This window comes from Pelodiscus sinensis, chromosome 8 (genome assembly GCF_052426305.1).
Source record: "Pelodiscus sinensis isolate ZL-2025 chromosome 8, ASM5242630v1, whole genome shotgun sequence".
Lineage (NCBI taxonomy): Eukaryota > Metazoa > Chordata > Testudines > Trionychidae > Pelodiscus > Pelodiscus sinensis.
Window position 1 is genome coordinate 7,069,884 of NC_143059.1, and position 14,251 is coordinate 7,084,134.

General features: G+C 42.8%; 1 protein-coding gene across 1 annotated transcript in view; it reads right to left on the reverse strand.

Moving 5' to 3' along the window:
- The window catches only part of LOC102452319 (dual specificity phosphatase 29), a 79,800-nt gene that overhangs the window by 41,894 nt on the left and 23,655 nt on the right, over positions 1-14,251 (reverse strand). The gene's annotated exons all lie outside the window — the stretch shown is intronic.

The following is a 14,251-nucleotide window of genomic DNA, read 5'->3' on the forward strand; positions in this document are numbered from 1 at the left end:
GCGGGGGAGAAACTTCTCCTGAGCCCAACAATTCAAAAGGTCCTAGGGCTCCTTGATGCTGCAGCCCAGGGCGGTGCCCTCCACATGGTGCTGAGGGGCTGGTGGGGGAGGCTAGCCCCCCCAGTTCTGCCCCTTCCACCGGAGGCCTCGTCCCTTCCACCCAAGGCTCTGCCCCTTCTGGGAGTGCAGAGCCAACTCATCCCCCATCTTGCTCAAGGGTCCAGCAATTCTGACCGCCCCCTTGTATGAGCGCTACCATTGACTTACAGGAAGGTGGAAATCAAGATTAAATTGAATCGGGAACATCAAAATACTGACAAAGGTAAATATCTTCCTTAAAAGATATTGTATCTGGGTGTTGGTTGAAACATCAGGCGTAATATAGATAGATAGATATAATGCACACACGCGTGTGCACACACACACACAATACGTTAGATAGTTGTTGAATATTCTGATTGGAAAGGGTCCAATTTTTGAATGTAAATTAAACACAAAAGAAACCCATAATATTCTAACGGGGAGATGAAGCGAAAGCTCCTGCAAAAATTAATTTCTGAGCCAAGCAGGAGGTGCAGGCAAATTTCTGCTAGTTGAATGGCTCATCTAAGTTAAATAATCTCCATTCATTTCCCACAGATGGGACCTGACTAACAAACAGTGCTCCTTAGTATTGTTGAACCCTTGCACAAAAAGTACTCCCTCCCTCCCGCTCTTGTTACATGAGATACAAGGTGGGTGATGTAATACCTTTTATTGGACAAGCTTCTCTTGTTACATTGCTTTTTTTCAGTCAGTCACGAGCCAAATGTTCTTGTATATAGCTATAGGCATTGTTTATCCAAGTAACAGACAGACAGAAAGCTGATACAGTTTTATGAGCTGCTTGTCAACTTCTGATATTATCATGAAGGGATTTTATATGTCCCACTCTGCTTGGCTCCACTGAGGCCTCAGCTGGCATACTGTAGCCAGTTCTGTACACTGCACTTTAAGAAAGATGTGGACAGGTTGGAAAGAGTCCAGAGGAGATCAAGAAAAATGATAAAAGGTTTAGAAAACCTGGTCTGTGAGAATAGTTTTCTTTTTGAAATTGGCACATTTAGACCAGGTCTACACTAGCAGAGAAAATCGATGCAAGATACTCAACTTGAGCTATGTGAGTTGTGTAGCTGGATTCGACGTACCTTGCATTGATTTCTCTGGGATGTCCCCACAGCGGGTGGTCGATGGAAGAAACTTTCCCATTGACTTCTCCTGTTCCTTGCTACTGCAAGAAGTTCCAAGGTCTATGGAGTTGCCCTCAGCATTTGATTTAGGGGGTCTTTACCAGACTCACTAAATCGAATGCAGGAAGATTGACCTATGGAACACTAATCTTCCCAGAAGTAAGGACACTGTGAATCTTGAGAAAATACTGGGATGGGGACCTTAACATATTTGAAGACTATTATTATAGAGAGAACAGGGATCAATTGCTCTCCATGTCTACTGAAGGTAGGACAAGAAGTAATGGGCTTAATATGTAGGGAGGGAGATTAGACTACATAGTGGGAAGGATGCTCTAACTGTAAGGATCGTTACGTATGCAGTAGCCTTCCGACCAAGGATGTGTAATGGACATTGTCGGAGATTTTTAAGAACAAATTAGACAATCCTCTGTTGGTATTGTCCAGATTGACTGGATCATGCCTCAGGGCACAGAACTGGACTTGAAGAATTCTTGAGTTCCCTTCGGCTCTACTCCATTTCCATGATGGTGGGAGTTAATGACACATTACAGGACCTGACCACATCAGCTGCACCATCGGAGGCTTATTTGGGTGCACATCTGTGAATGTGATATATGCCTTCATGGGCCAATGATGCCCCTCTGCCGTGTACATCGGACAAACCAGACTGCGTCCATGCAAAAGACTGAACGGACACAAATCAGACCTTAAGAATGGCAACATCCAAAAGCCAGTGGGGGAGCACTTTCACCTACACAGTTTTGGACTTGCAAGTTGCCATTCTCAGGCAAAAGAACCTTCAAAACTAGGCTGCAATGAGAAAGTGCTGAGCTGGAATTCATATGCAAATTTGCCACCCTGAACCAAGATTTAAATAGACACATGGAGTGGTTCTCGCATGGCAATAGGTCATTTCCCAGTCAGGTACTTGCACCTTCTCACCACTACTGGAGACGAGCCACATCAGCTCTGATTTAATTAGCACTGATGTCACATTCCCATCTCTGTATCCCCTCCCCCTTTTTTCTTCAGCATCTGAGGAAGTGAGTTGTAGCGCACGAAAGCTTATGCCCTGATAAATGTGTGAGCCTTTAAAGTGCCACTGGACTCCTTGTTTTTGCTGAAACAGTCTCACACAGCACCTCTCTGAAACTAGTTGATGGTGGCGTTTGTAAGGCAGGGCCTGGGCTCTGAGACAGATCAGGCTGTTGCTGATGATTAGGAAGGTACTTCAAGGAGGAAAGGCCTTGTATTTTTTAATAAGCTGAATTTATTCTATTCCCCTCTGTTTGTCTGTTGGTGGCACAAGTCTAGAGCCCTGAGGGAAGAGCCATTTAGGGCTTTTCTATTCCCCCAACGTTACCAGGCCTTGGGAGATTTGTCCTTATCTGGAGAACAGGGCAAGGAATAGAACAGACAGGGGGAAGAGGATGGCTTGTCAGCTGCCTCTTAACACAGCAGCTACGTCTAGACGGGCATGATTTTCTGGAAATGCTTTTAACGGAAAAGTTTTCCGTTAAAAGCATTTGTGGAAAAGAGCGTCTAGATTGGCACAGACGCTTTTCCGCAAAAGCACTTTTTGTGGAAAAGCATCCGTGCCAATCTAGACGCACTTTCGCGGAAAAAATCCCCGATCGCCATTTTCGCCATCGGGGCTTTTTTGGGCAAAACAAATCTGAGCTGTCTACACTGGCCCTTTTGCGCAAAAGTTTTGCACAAAAGGGACTTTTGCCCGAACGGGAGCAGCATAGTATTTCCGCAAGAAGCACTGATTTCAGACAGTAGGAAGTCAGTGCTTTTGCGGAAATTCAAGCGGCCAGTGTAGACAGCTGGCAAGTTTTTCCGGAAAAGCGGCTGATTTTCCGGAAAAACTGGCCAGTCTAGACACAGCCAGCAGGTTAGGATCAGGCGTGTAGGGAACTCCATAATGCAGGCATATCTAGCTCTTAGTCGGTATTCAGCAGTTCAGCCCCTGAAAAGGAGCTGCTGTGAATGGGCCCTGAAAGGCGGGGGGGGGGGGGGGGGGAGCGCTGACCAGTGAATCAACTACTTGTCCCAGGGTGCCCTGCAGAGCGCTGACTGCTGCGAGCAACAAAGGGGGCCGTCACCGTTGTGCAGCACTTGAATTGCACTGCGAGGACGATACATGGCTGTTGCTATTCGGACGACCTTATTCTTAACGTAGGAGAGCAGGATAGAGTCCACACAGTCCTCTGGGGGAGAGCTTGGGAGATTGCCACAGTCTGTTTCCTCTCACTGTGCATGAGGGCAGGGAGAGGTTTTCATTATGGAAACACAGGCCAAGCTATTCCCTTGGTCCGGTGTAAATAAAAAGAAGTTGATATTTTGTAGGCAACCCTAATTGAAAAGTTTTGTCCAGGCATGCTGTGTGCACGTTTCATGTCAAAGTAACCTCATGTGTTGCACTGGCTGCCAAAACTGAGTCAAACAAAGTAAATAGCCAGGAATTAGATTGCTGTTAGTTATCCATTTGGTACGGATATTAGGTTCCTTGGCAGTGCATTGTAAGGAAATGGGGAAATTGCCATACTGGTCCATATAGTCCTATGTCTTGCCATCAGAAATGGTCAGTCCTAGATGCTTGAGAGGAAAGTACAAGAAACACTGACGTGTTAGATTCTAGGGTTGCTTGTCCCCAGGAAAAATGTCTCCCTATTCCTCAACAACTGCAGGGGGTTTAAGACCCAAAGCAAGAGGGTTTATATTCCTTCCAAAACTATTTTAAATCATGTACTTTTTGTCTCTGGTCTTGTTATCTCTCTAAAATGTCCAGTCCTTTCTTGGATACTGCTAAGCCTTCATGATCTATTGTGACAGTGAGTTCGGCAGGCTAATGGTGTGAAAAATAGTTGCTATCATCGTTTTGAATTTGCTGCTTTTGCGTTGAACACACTCACCACCTCCAGCTAGTGCTCATGTTGTAAGTGATCTGTGGTTACATCATCTGCAACTTTGACAGGCTGGGTCTGCTCACCAGCTCAGAATTAACTAAGTTTGTGTAATGTGCACAAAACATAATGCACCAAAATTTTGCTAAGGACACTTTTGCATCTTGACAGCATAACAGCTGCACTACTCTGATTGCTTCTCACTCTGAAAGCTTGGCTAGGCTATAGAGTCTATGAAGCCGATGGAAAGAATTCTTTACCCAACATAGCTATGTCACCTCACTGCACAATATTTGCTAAGACCATACTCTTCTGTTGCTGTAGTTGTCTGGTCTACTGGGGTCTGGTGGTGGGTGGGGTGTGCATGTGTGTGTGTGTTTTCTCCCCACCCCCTCATACTCCTAGTCAACATAACTATGCTGGCAAAACTCTGTAGTGTAGACTAAGATGAGTATAGGCCATTTCCTAAGGCTCTAAGATGAGTAAGTTTGGAAGAGTTGTATACCATAAACAGTAGATAATGGGTACACCCTTGCATGGAGAAATACACCGTTGAGATTGAGCTTTGCCACTGTGAAGTAGAAAAAGGAGGTGTACTGTGAAAGATGGCACATCTGTCTAAATAGCTGCCACTCAAATATAGTAGGTTTTGGGTCTTCGTGGTGGCGGGCTACCCAACACGTACTCTGCAAAGAAATCAGGAAAAACTAAAAAATGACTTGGGGGCTTTGAAGTAATAATTATCATCCTCAGACACAAGCGCCGGAGATCCTCTCAACTCCATCCACTACTGAGGAGCGAAGGAGTTTGGTTGGCGCCGACATCAAAGATCTTGCCTAGTCATTTTCTTAAGAGATTAAAAATAAAATCTGAGGGAATTATTGAAGAAGAGCAAGCTGACTTTTTTCCCCTCTCTTGAAGGGAAATAAGAACAATGAAGCATCTATTCTGTCTAAAAGTGATTACTGAAAAGCTTTGTGACAATCTTCAGCAAAACAGCAATTGAATCTTCATTTCAGTGACATCAAATAAAGCATTTGAGTCATTGAGGACTGACTGGATCTGTTTAGTTCCAAGGATGGGTGACGCTGGTTGAGATATGAATGAGCTAGATAATGCTTTCCCTTTGCAGAATGGAAGTCTCTAAGGTTTACAGGATTTTTTGAAAAAGCACCCCGTTTTCAAAATAACCGCATCTAGACTATGGTTTCAGTTTCGAAATAGCGTTATTTTAAAAGAGCGCCATTATGTGATTATGCAAATGAAGCACGGGATATTTAAATCACGGCTTCATTTGCACTTTTGAAGTGCTTCATTTACATCCCTTTGCTGACAGAGGGATGTAGTCAAGACGTAGCCGAAGATACTGAATTGCTAGGCCATGAAAAGCATCACACATCTTAGCTTCCAGAGATGTTTTATAAAAAAACTAAAGACAAATAGTGTTAGGTTTGTTACTGCATTTCTTCCATTCAAATACGTTTTTACAGAGGTTGATCAAGAAAATGGGATGCTATTGTGGTGGGGAGCTAGTGCAGTCTGATTGCAACATGGTCTGGTGTGTCAACTTCTGGATTCTCTTCTTAGCGTTGCTACTATACATTTAACATCTCTCTCTTGGTGATCTGATTACCTCATTTTACCCATCTGTAATGGCATAATATTGAGTGACCTCACAGGAGCAGTGAGTCTTAATATTTGTAATTCACATTGAGTTCTTTAAATGAAAGGCTTTCTACTTGGAAAATTACCACCATTACCATTTTATTATTGCATTGATAAAGGATGAGCAACCAGAAAGAACAATCAATATCAAAACTAGCATCATTCTGTAGCGACTGGAATAAAATGGGCTGAATAGATTTTGGGAAAAATATAGATGATCAGAAGCATTCACGGAAGAGTAAAGAAGGATATTCCTAAAATCCTTGAGAACTAACGAGTCCATTTGGAAGGGCTGCTTGGGAGACTGGTCGTCTTCACAAAAGTGAAGATTTCAACATTGCACGAGAATTAGAGAGCATTGTACTGTGCCTAAGAATAGTTCATTGACTATAGCTGGGAGGCAGACATTTCATTTAGAATTATTATATACCAGTGAGAGAGCGAGGCACGAGAATAGCTCTGTTCTACCAGGTAGTCCTAAAGAGACTTTACCAATTTGAACCTGACAATGACAACAGGGTTATTTTTGTTCTGTCTTTCAACAACCGTGAAGAGTTTGCTTATTTGGAGGAGGTTTTGCAGAGCAAGGTGGGAGAATTATGCAGCCCTTGATCACGTATTGAATTCTTGGAGTGGCCTCTCCATTAAAAACTATTGCCCACCTCTGGTGTAGCGTATCATGCGCAAAGCTGCCTTACAAGCCAATGAGCATAAACAAGTCTGAATGGATATTGATCATTTGGCCATTCAGTGTGATCATAAATAATCCTCTCTGCTAGACAATAAAGACCTTGGCAACTGTCCACTGTAGCTTGTGTAATAGATACTAACCCTAACCTAGTGTACTGGAGTAGTGGTCCGCAGGAGGAGTTTCACACTTCTTCAAAGTGTGGGTCGCCTCCTAGTGCAAGCTGTGTCAGAGACTGCTCCACTCCGAGACGTGACCACTGCCACAATTCGTCATATAGCACTTCCCCACAATAAATATATATTATTTTAGCTAACTTCTGAAGTGACAAGTTGCTTACATTGATGACTCTATTTCATCTGTTGTTGGTCCCCAAAGTTTTCTGTTTTTTTTTTAAAAGCAGGGAAATAGCGGGTGAACCACCAATCAGTCTGAGAACTTCTAGTCTAACCCACCAAATCAGAAGGCGGTTCTAATGCAGTTGTCTTGTTGTTACTGAGGAATACCAGTAAAGTACTGTAGTATGGTTTGAATATTTCAAATAAAAGAAGACAACGGTTAGAGGTGAAATTGGAATACCAGATCATGTGCCCTTCCAACTTCTGGAAGTTCAGTTCCAGCTGTGAAGTAAGTGGTTTGAGGTTCATCTCTTGTATTCTACAGCATTAATACTTGTTTTGTTTCTCCAAATTCTATTGCTGATGCCATAAAATATTAATGATGATATTTACAAAACCAACCAGTAGTTCAGCATATAAAATTAAGCAGCACTGTGTGTTTCAATGGAATCCATTTGTTACAATCAAACACATGTTCTACATGAAATGTCATTTTCTCCTAATTTTATAGCCGAAGATCCATTTACAAGTGTGCATATGTTTCTCAGAAGATGGCTTCCAGACCAGGCAAGTCACACAAGATCTTATGGATTAAAGTCTCAACATCTCCCTAATAAAGCCTAATACCTTGTATATATCTTCTTATTATATGGTCTTCCCAGATGTCAAAAACGTGATTAGATATGGCTCTGTAAATTGACACACACATCTGTTCTGTCAATTTATTTGCTTTGACATGGTGGCTAGTCAAATTTCCACTTTCTTTTGGAAGTCTTAGATATAATTAGCAACCTCATCCTTACTGATACCTTATAACGGGCTGTCCCATCCTGAAATCTTGCAAGGTGCAAGGTAGCTAATTTAAGAATAACTATAGAAATCAAATAACGCAGGTGTATGTGTTTAAGATATAATTTTCCTTCCTGGGAGCTTCTAATGTTAGGGCATAGCCAAGTACATTCAATAGCCTGTACTCCTATCTGCATTAACACCAGTACATCTGCATGACATGCCACTTGGCCATGTTCCAACTCTTGTAATTTCTTTGCATCTCAGATTGGTGTGTTTCTTAAATGTGCATTTCCACTATGAGAGACTCCCCCAGATCTCATTCTTGTAAAAGGTCAGTTTCTCTTGTGGAGGAAAGCATTAAACACTGAACCTTATAAATCATAATAGCTGGGATTCTTTTTATTTGCTTTTTAAGGTTTACTGTTTAATGCTTTTCTCCACAAAAGAAACTGTTGTCTTTTACAAAAATGAAAACTGAAGGGGTCTCATGGTGGAAATCGTGACTACGGGTTATAAGTCATGATATTTGTGGTTCTTTTTATTTGCCTTTAAGCCGTGCTCATGATTTCAGGGGGAGGGACTTTCCCATGATTCCTGAACGCTGGGGCTGGCAATTCTGCATTTCTTGCTCACAAAACTAAGTGGTGCGTGGTGTGCATATCTGCTCACAAATTTGATTCCTGATTCAGTGTTTTCAATTTGCTGCTATTACCAGAGCAGACATAAAAATCCCTGGGCCCAAAGAACCTCAGCATTCAGAGTATTTGAAATCTGGATTCAAATCTGAATCTTGTTGCTCACACTCACCTTTAATTAAAATGAAGGGTTCATACAAAGACACAGGAAAGGGTTCTACCCATTTGCCTTGAAGCTTGTCTAGATGGGAATGTTATTTCCAAGACAGGTTTTTCCACTATAAGTTTACCAGTAAAAGTGAACCTCTCTAGTCCAGCTCCTAACCAATGCCGAACCAGAGAATTTGCTGAATCAGTGTGTGTGTGTGTGTGTGTGTGTGTGTGTGTGTGTGTGTGTGTGTGTGTGTGTGAAGAGAGAGAGAGAGAGAGAGAATACTGTCTAGGAGCATTACCAAAACTTCCATTGCTTACTGCCCTCTTAGAAGATCTGTAGGGGTATATTAGAGCTAAATAACAGTGCAAAACACTGAGAGCCAGGACTTGTGGCTGTAAACAAACTTTATGGGACTGCGGGAAACTTGATCGCACCCATGTTAAGTGGAAATCTAGCTAGCCAAAATCATGCCAGAACACGGATATTGCTGGGCCAGAGAGTGCCAGACTAGAGGGGTTCATCCTTTGTAATTACACTGAAATAGTATGTCCACACCATGTCTTATGCTGGCTAAATCTACTTCTCTTGAGACAGTGGGACTAAGCGACTCTGTGCTTTTTGAAAATAATCCCTCTGCTCTGTCCAGAAATACCATGTTCTGCGGCTAGCTCAGTTTTGTTTGTGGCAGCTTGTGGAATGCTACCTGGGACTTGAGGTCAAAGGCTCACGATTCCTTTCCAGCGATCCTCTAATTCTTCTGATTTTTAGCAGACCAGCACTTTCTCAAATTGCTGTCAGGCAGGATGAAGGAAGCATCACTGAACAAAATCCCAATCATCATTTTTGAGAACAGAGTGATTCAGATGTATGACTGCCAATACACACAGGGAGCTTCGGATAAGTTACTTCAGAATTACCATCAGGCCTTCTGGTCAAGATGACCTTGGAGCAGTTCAGAGTTGATTTACAGAGCAAAGCCTTTTGAAACCTTCCCGGTGCATTCTGCTATCACTGACATCAGTAGTGTTGAGGCTCTAACAAGGCACCACCAATAAAAGCTATTAAAATGGTTCAGTTAAAAACTTTTCCCCATCCTTCTCCAAACTGACTGTAATAGAAGTCCACGAACGACATTAATAGCATAAAGCAAATGAAAGAAATTTTAAAAATTAATGTAGGTTGCCTGGGGTGTTGGCTAGTAACTCTGGAAAGATAAAGATTGCATGAAAAATAATCTGTGGTTTTTGGATTTTGCTTGGTAACTGTGGGGCCGGAATAATGGCCATTCACATTGAGCAATCTTAGGGTACGTCTGAACTACATGGCTCCGTCGATGGAGCCATGTAGATTTGTTTGTTTGGCAAAGGGAAATGAAGCCGCAATTTAAATAATCGCAGCTTCATTTAAATTTAAATGGCTGCCGCGCTGAGCCGACAAACAGCTGATCAGCTGTTTGTCGGCTCAGTGCGTTAGTCTGGACGCTCCCCTGCTGACAAAAAAGCCCTTTATCGACCTCCCCGGTAAACTTCATCCTAAGAGGCATAACGGAGAGGTCGATAAAGGGCTTTCAGGTCCAAGCGGGAGCGTCCAGACTAGCGTGCTGAGCCGACAAACAGCTGATCAGCGGTTTGTTGGCTCAGCGTGGCAGCCATTTAAATTTAAATGAAGTCGTGATTATTTAAATTGCGGCTTCATTTCCCTTTACCGATCAGCCTAATCCACATGGCTCCATTGAAGGAGCCATGTAGTTTAGACACACCCTTAGTGATTCTCTCCCCCCCACCCCCCGAAGGTAGAGTGCAGAGGGAGAAAAGTGAACTTAAAATCCAAATCTTCCAGGAGTGTGGCAAGCTAAAAAGCATCTGGAAACCTCTGGGGGAAAATAAGGAGTTATGAATGGAGAATAAAATATTGGTAGCACAAACGAGCTGCGGCGTCTAAAGAGCAGATGGGGAAAATGTTGTTTGAAGTTTAAAAGACATGAATATGACTCTTATTCAGTTAAGCAGAGGGAAGTGGTTTGGGCTTCCTTTCCTGGGAGGTTGGCTCCATGAGATGAATTGTCAAGATGTGCTATAAAGGTTTCAGATTTATAAGAGTGGGGCCCACAGAATACTAATGAGCACCTAAAAATAGATCCGAAAGGAAAATATAAACTGACAAACAGAACATCCCTCATAACAATAACTTCATAATCATGTGGCCGTTGCCAAGTGGAGATGGAAGACATGGCATGACAATAAGCTTTTGTTGTTCACATCTGAAAGTTAAAGGAGTCAGAGTGGAAACAGATGTTCTCTTGAACAGTGTGTCAGAATAATTTTAGTATCAGTCAGCTGTCACTAGAGCCGAACAAATAATTTGTAGCTAGACCTGGTTGTTGGTTTGTTTGTTTTTTGAATGTTTTGTCCAAAACCTGCTGTAATTTTTAAACAACTTGATGAAAACAATTTTTTTTGACACTTGACATTTTTCATTTAAAAATTCCAAGCTTCTTCTTTCTTGAATGGTTTATTGCAAACATTACTGCTACCCAGGAAATCTCCATCGGAAAGGGTTTGAGCAATAATTTTGGTCTATAGATTGTTCATGAGTGGTGTTTGAAGATATTCACTATCAACACATTTGAGATGCATTTTGAGATGTATTTGAGAGCCTTTCATTGGATGGGTTGTGGAGGTCACATGTTACTACTTCTGATCTCTCACTGCGTAAGGGTGCCTCCTATATTTTGTTTTCCAGTGAGGATACTTCTGTGTATGAGTTAAGAGAATACTGCCTGCTAATGTTTACTTAAAACTGGCTGCTTCAGCGAGCAGTCCTGGAATCAAACTCATTTACTCAACTATTAATGGGGAGCAAATGCCAAGAGAGAGCAAACACAGCAGAAGCAAGTTCAGCTTTTTATTTGAGTAAACGCTTATGATGAAGCTCAATATGTGTTAACTTGACTTTAGCTCTTATCCACCAAAATATTGATTTACATAGAATACAGCATGAATAGCCAAGAACCCTAGCATGAATCAGGGCTGTCTATTGTGTACTCCCAACCTAGGGCTGATTTTCTATGGTGCTAGTGACTCTGGAGTGACCTTAGGATCCCTTGGTTATGGTGGGTATTAAGACCGCTAAGCGCTTTTTCGGATCAGGCCCTGACAAAAGTGAGTAATGCATGGGAGATTGTGTCCACTGCAGACAGGCACGTCTCTTTGAGAGGCAGGCTACTGTGGGCACTAGTTAGGAAATGTCTTTTAAATCAGTGGTGGAGAAATCGGAATTGAATCTTGTTTGGATTTTTTGCTTAGCGGGTTTTCTGTTTTTGTTCTTATGGGAATATTGATATTTTTCCTTGGGGGTGATATTGGACGGTATGTCTACACTAGCTCATTAATTTGAGTTTAGGTAGGCAAATTAGGTGACCGGAGTTGCAAACAAAGCCCGGGATTTAAATATCCCAGGTTTTATTTGCATGTTCCCGTCCGGTCACCATTTTGAAATTTCTATAGCCCGAACTCACTGCCGTGCCTCTACACACGGCAGTGAAATGTTAATTCGAACTGAGTCCTTAGTTCGAATTAACTGTTGCTTCTCATGGAATGAGGAGGAGTAACAGTTAATTCGAACTAAGGACTTAGTTCGAATTAACGTTTCACTGCCGTGTGTAGCCGCGCGGCAGTGAGTTTGGGCTAGTGAAATTTCAAAATGGCGACCGGACGGGAACATGCAAATAAAGCCCGGGATATTTAAATCCCAGGCTTCGTTTGCAACTCCGGTCGCCTCATTTGCCTACCTAGCTCGAATTAACGAGCTAGTGTAGACATACCCGGAGAGAGGTGTTTCACCTCCTGAGTAATTTTCTCTGAGAACAGATTTGAAATCTGTGACTGATTTTAAAGAGGACAAATTAAATACAAACTGGCTTATAAAATAATCAATGGCTTGTATTCTCTTTCTGATTGTTCTCTCTTCCCTGCCCAAAATCACATCTTCCTAGGGCCTGAAAACTGAGGCAGAGCTGTGGAAATGAAGGCAAGGATTTGGGATGGATCGCATGGACTCAAATATGAGCCCAACTGTCAAGTGGGACTATCTAAACATAGCTGCAGAGTAGAGTAACACCTGGACACATTGGTGCCGCAGGCCTGGGTCTGTGATAACCACTAGTCCCTTCTGCCAATAGCCAACTTCTAAAAGAAGTGAGATTTTTTTTTTAAAGGAGGAAAGGAATAGAACGAGGTTGCTTGGCAAACTGAAGGAATGTGACTGTTCCAGGGACAGATGGTGGCAAAAAAGTGTTGTGGAGTCACAATTGAAAAGAGGAGCTGTAGCACCAGATCCACAGCAAGTATAAATTAGCATCTTATACAGGAGCACTCTAAAATAGAAGGGTGTGTGTGTGTGTGTGTGTGTGTGTGTGTGTGTGTGTGTGTGTGTGTGTGTGTGTGTGTGTGTGTGTGTGTGTGAGAGAAATTAAAACTACGAAGCTAAAACAGGCAGCGTCAGTAGGTAGGGGTCAAGAAAATGTGGAATTGTCTCTGGGTTCTGTAGAACCCATAAAACTTCTTGTGCATTGCAAAGGGTAAACTCAGTGGAGGAAGTTTTACTGGCTAACGCCTATTGGGACCCAGGACTCCAACTTGATGTGATTCCAACAGATGTATGTACATTCCTAACCGTGAACAATTGTCAGAGGTCTTGCAAAGCATGAAAGTTTCCTGTACATAAGCTCTTCACACCAAAGAATGGGACAGCTGGGCACCCCTTGAGAGCGGAGCTATCTCTGGTCCACATGGGCAAATTAACAGTGGGCAAGTGAGCTTTGACATGCTTTAAAATCCCGCTGCGGGCAGGTGGGAGTTCAAGGGGAATGCAGTGCAGCTCTGAATATAGGCTGTTAGGTCTGTCAAACAGAAGAATAGTCACCCTTGCTTGGCTTGGCTCCAGATAGCTAGCACTGTGAAAGGGAGCTGAGCTCCCTTTATTAAACCAGAGCAATACATCGAATACAGATGTGGTGATGCGAGTTCTATCGTTAAATAGATCCTCATCCATCAGCGATCATCAGTGTGAATTCTGGGTACCGTAGGTGAAGAGCAAAGGTATCCTTTTATTGCAAGTTGTACACCAAAGAGTTACAGTGGGAAGGGCTGATTAAGCCTGCTCTTTGGATCCATCTCATGCTGATGTATTACAGCCCTTGGTTGTATTTAATGTTCTAGCAGCATGGTGTATTCTGGCGAAGGACCCAGGTTGTTCGCAAAAGAGGAGCAGCAAAAGCAATCACACCATGTTCAAAGAAAACCCCGATAGAGGTGACAAAGAGTCCTGTAGCACTTTATAGACTAACAGATGTATTGGAGCATAAGCTTTCGTGGGCAAAGACCCACTTTGTCAGATGCATGTCACCAAGAGAGGTGTCCTTCCTACAGCAGCACTGAAAACATCCAGGAGAGATGGATATTGGCCATGTTCTTGTAGCTGGTTTGGTTCACCAGTGTGAGAGAGACCAAGTGGGTGAGGTAATGTCTTGGATTAAACCAACTTCTCCTGGTGGAAGGGGCATGCTTTCAATCTTCAGACTCCTTCCTTCAGTCTGGAGAAGGTAAATTCAGTGGCCAAGCTGAATACCAGGTGGGACATGTTAAGCAGAAGGGGTTCACCCGTGCTGTAGGAGATGACTTAAAATCAACTGGGCGGTTAAGCATTAGCAGGCACTATGTACGATGTGTTACCCATTGCTGTGCATGAGCCACAAAACCGGTGTCTTTAAGTCGTGTCCAGCAGAGTTATGAATTTAATTCCCAAGCTTGTCTTTTGAAGGTGCTGTGCAGGTGTCTT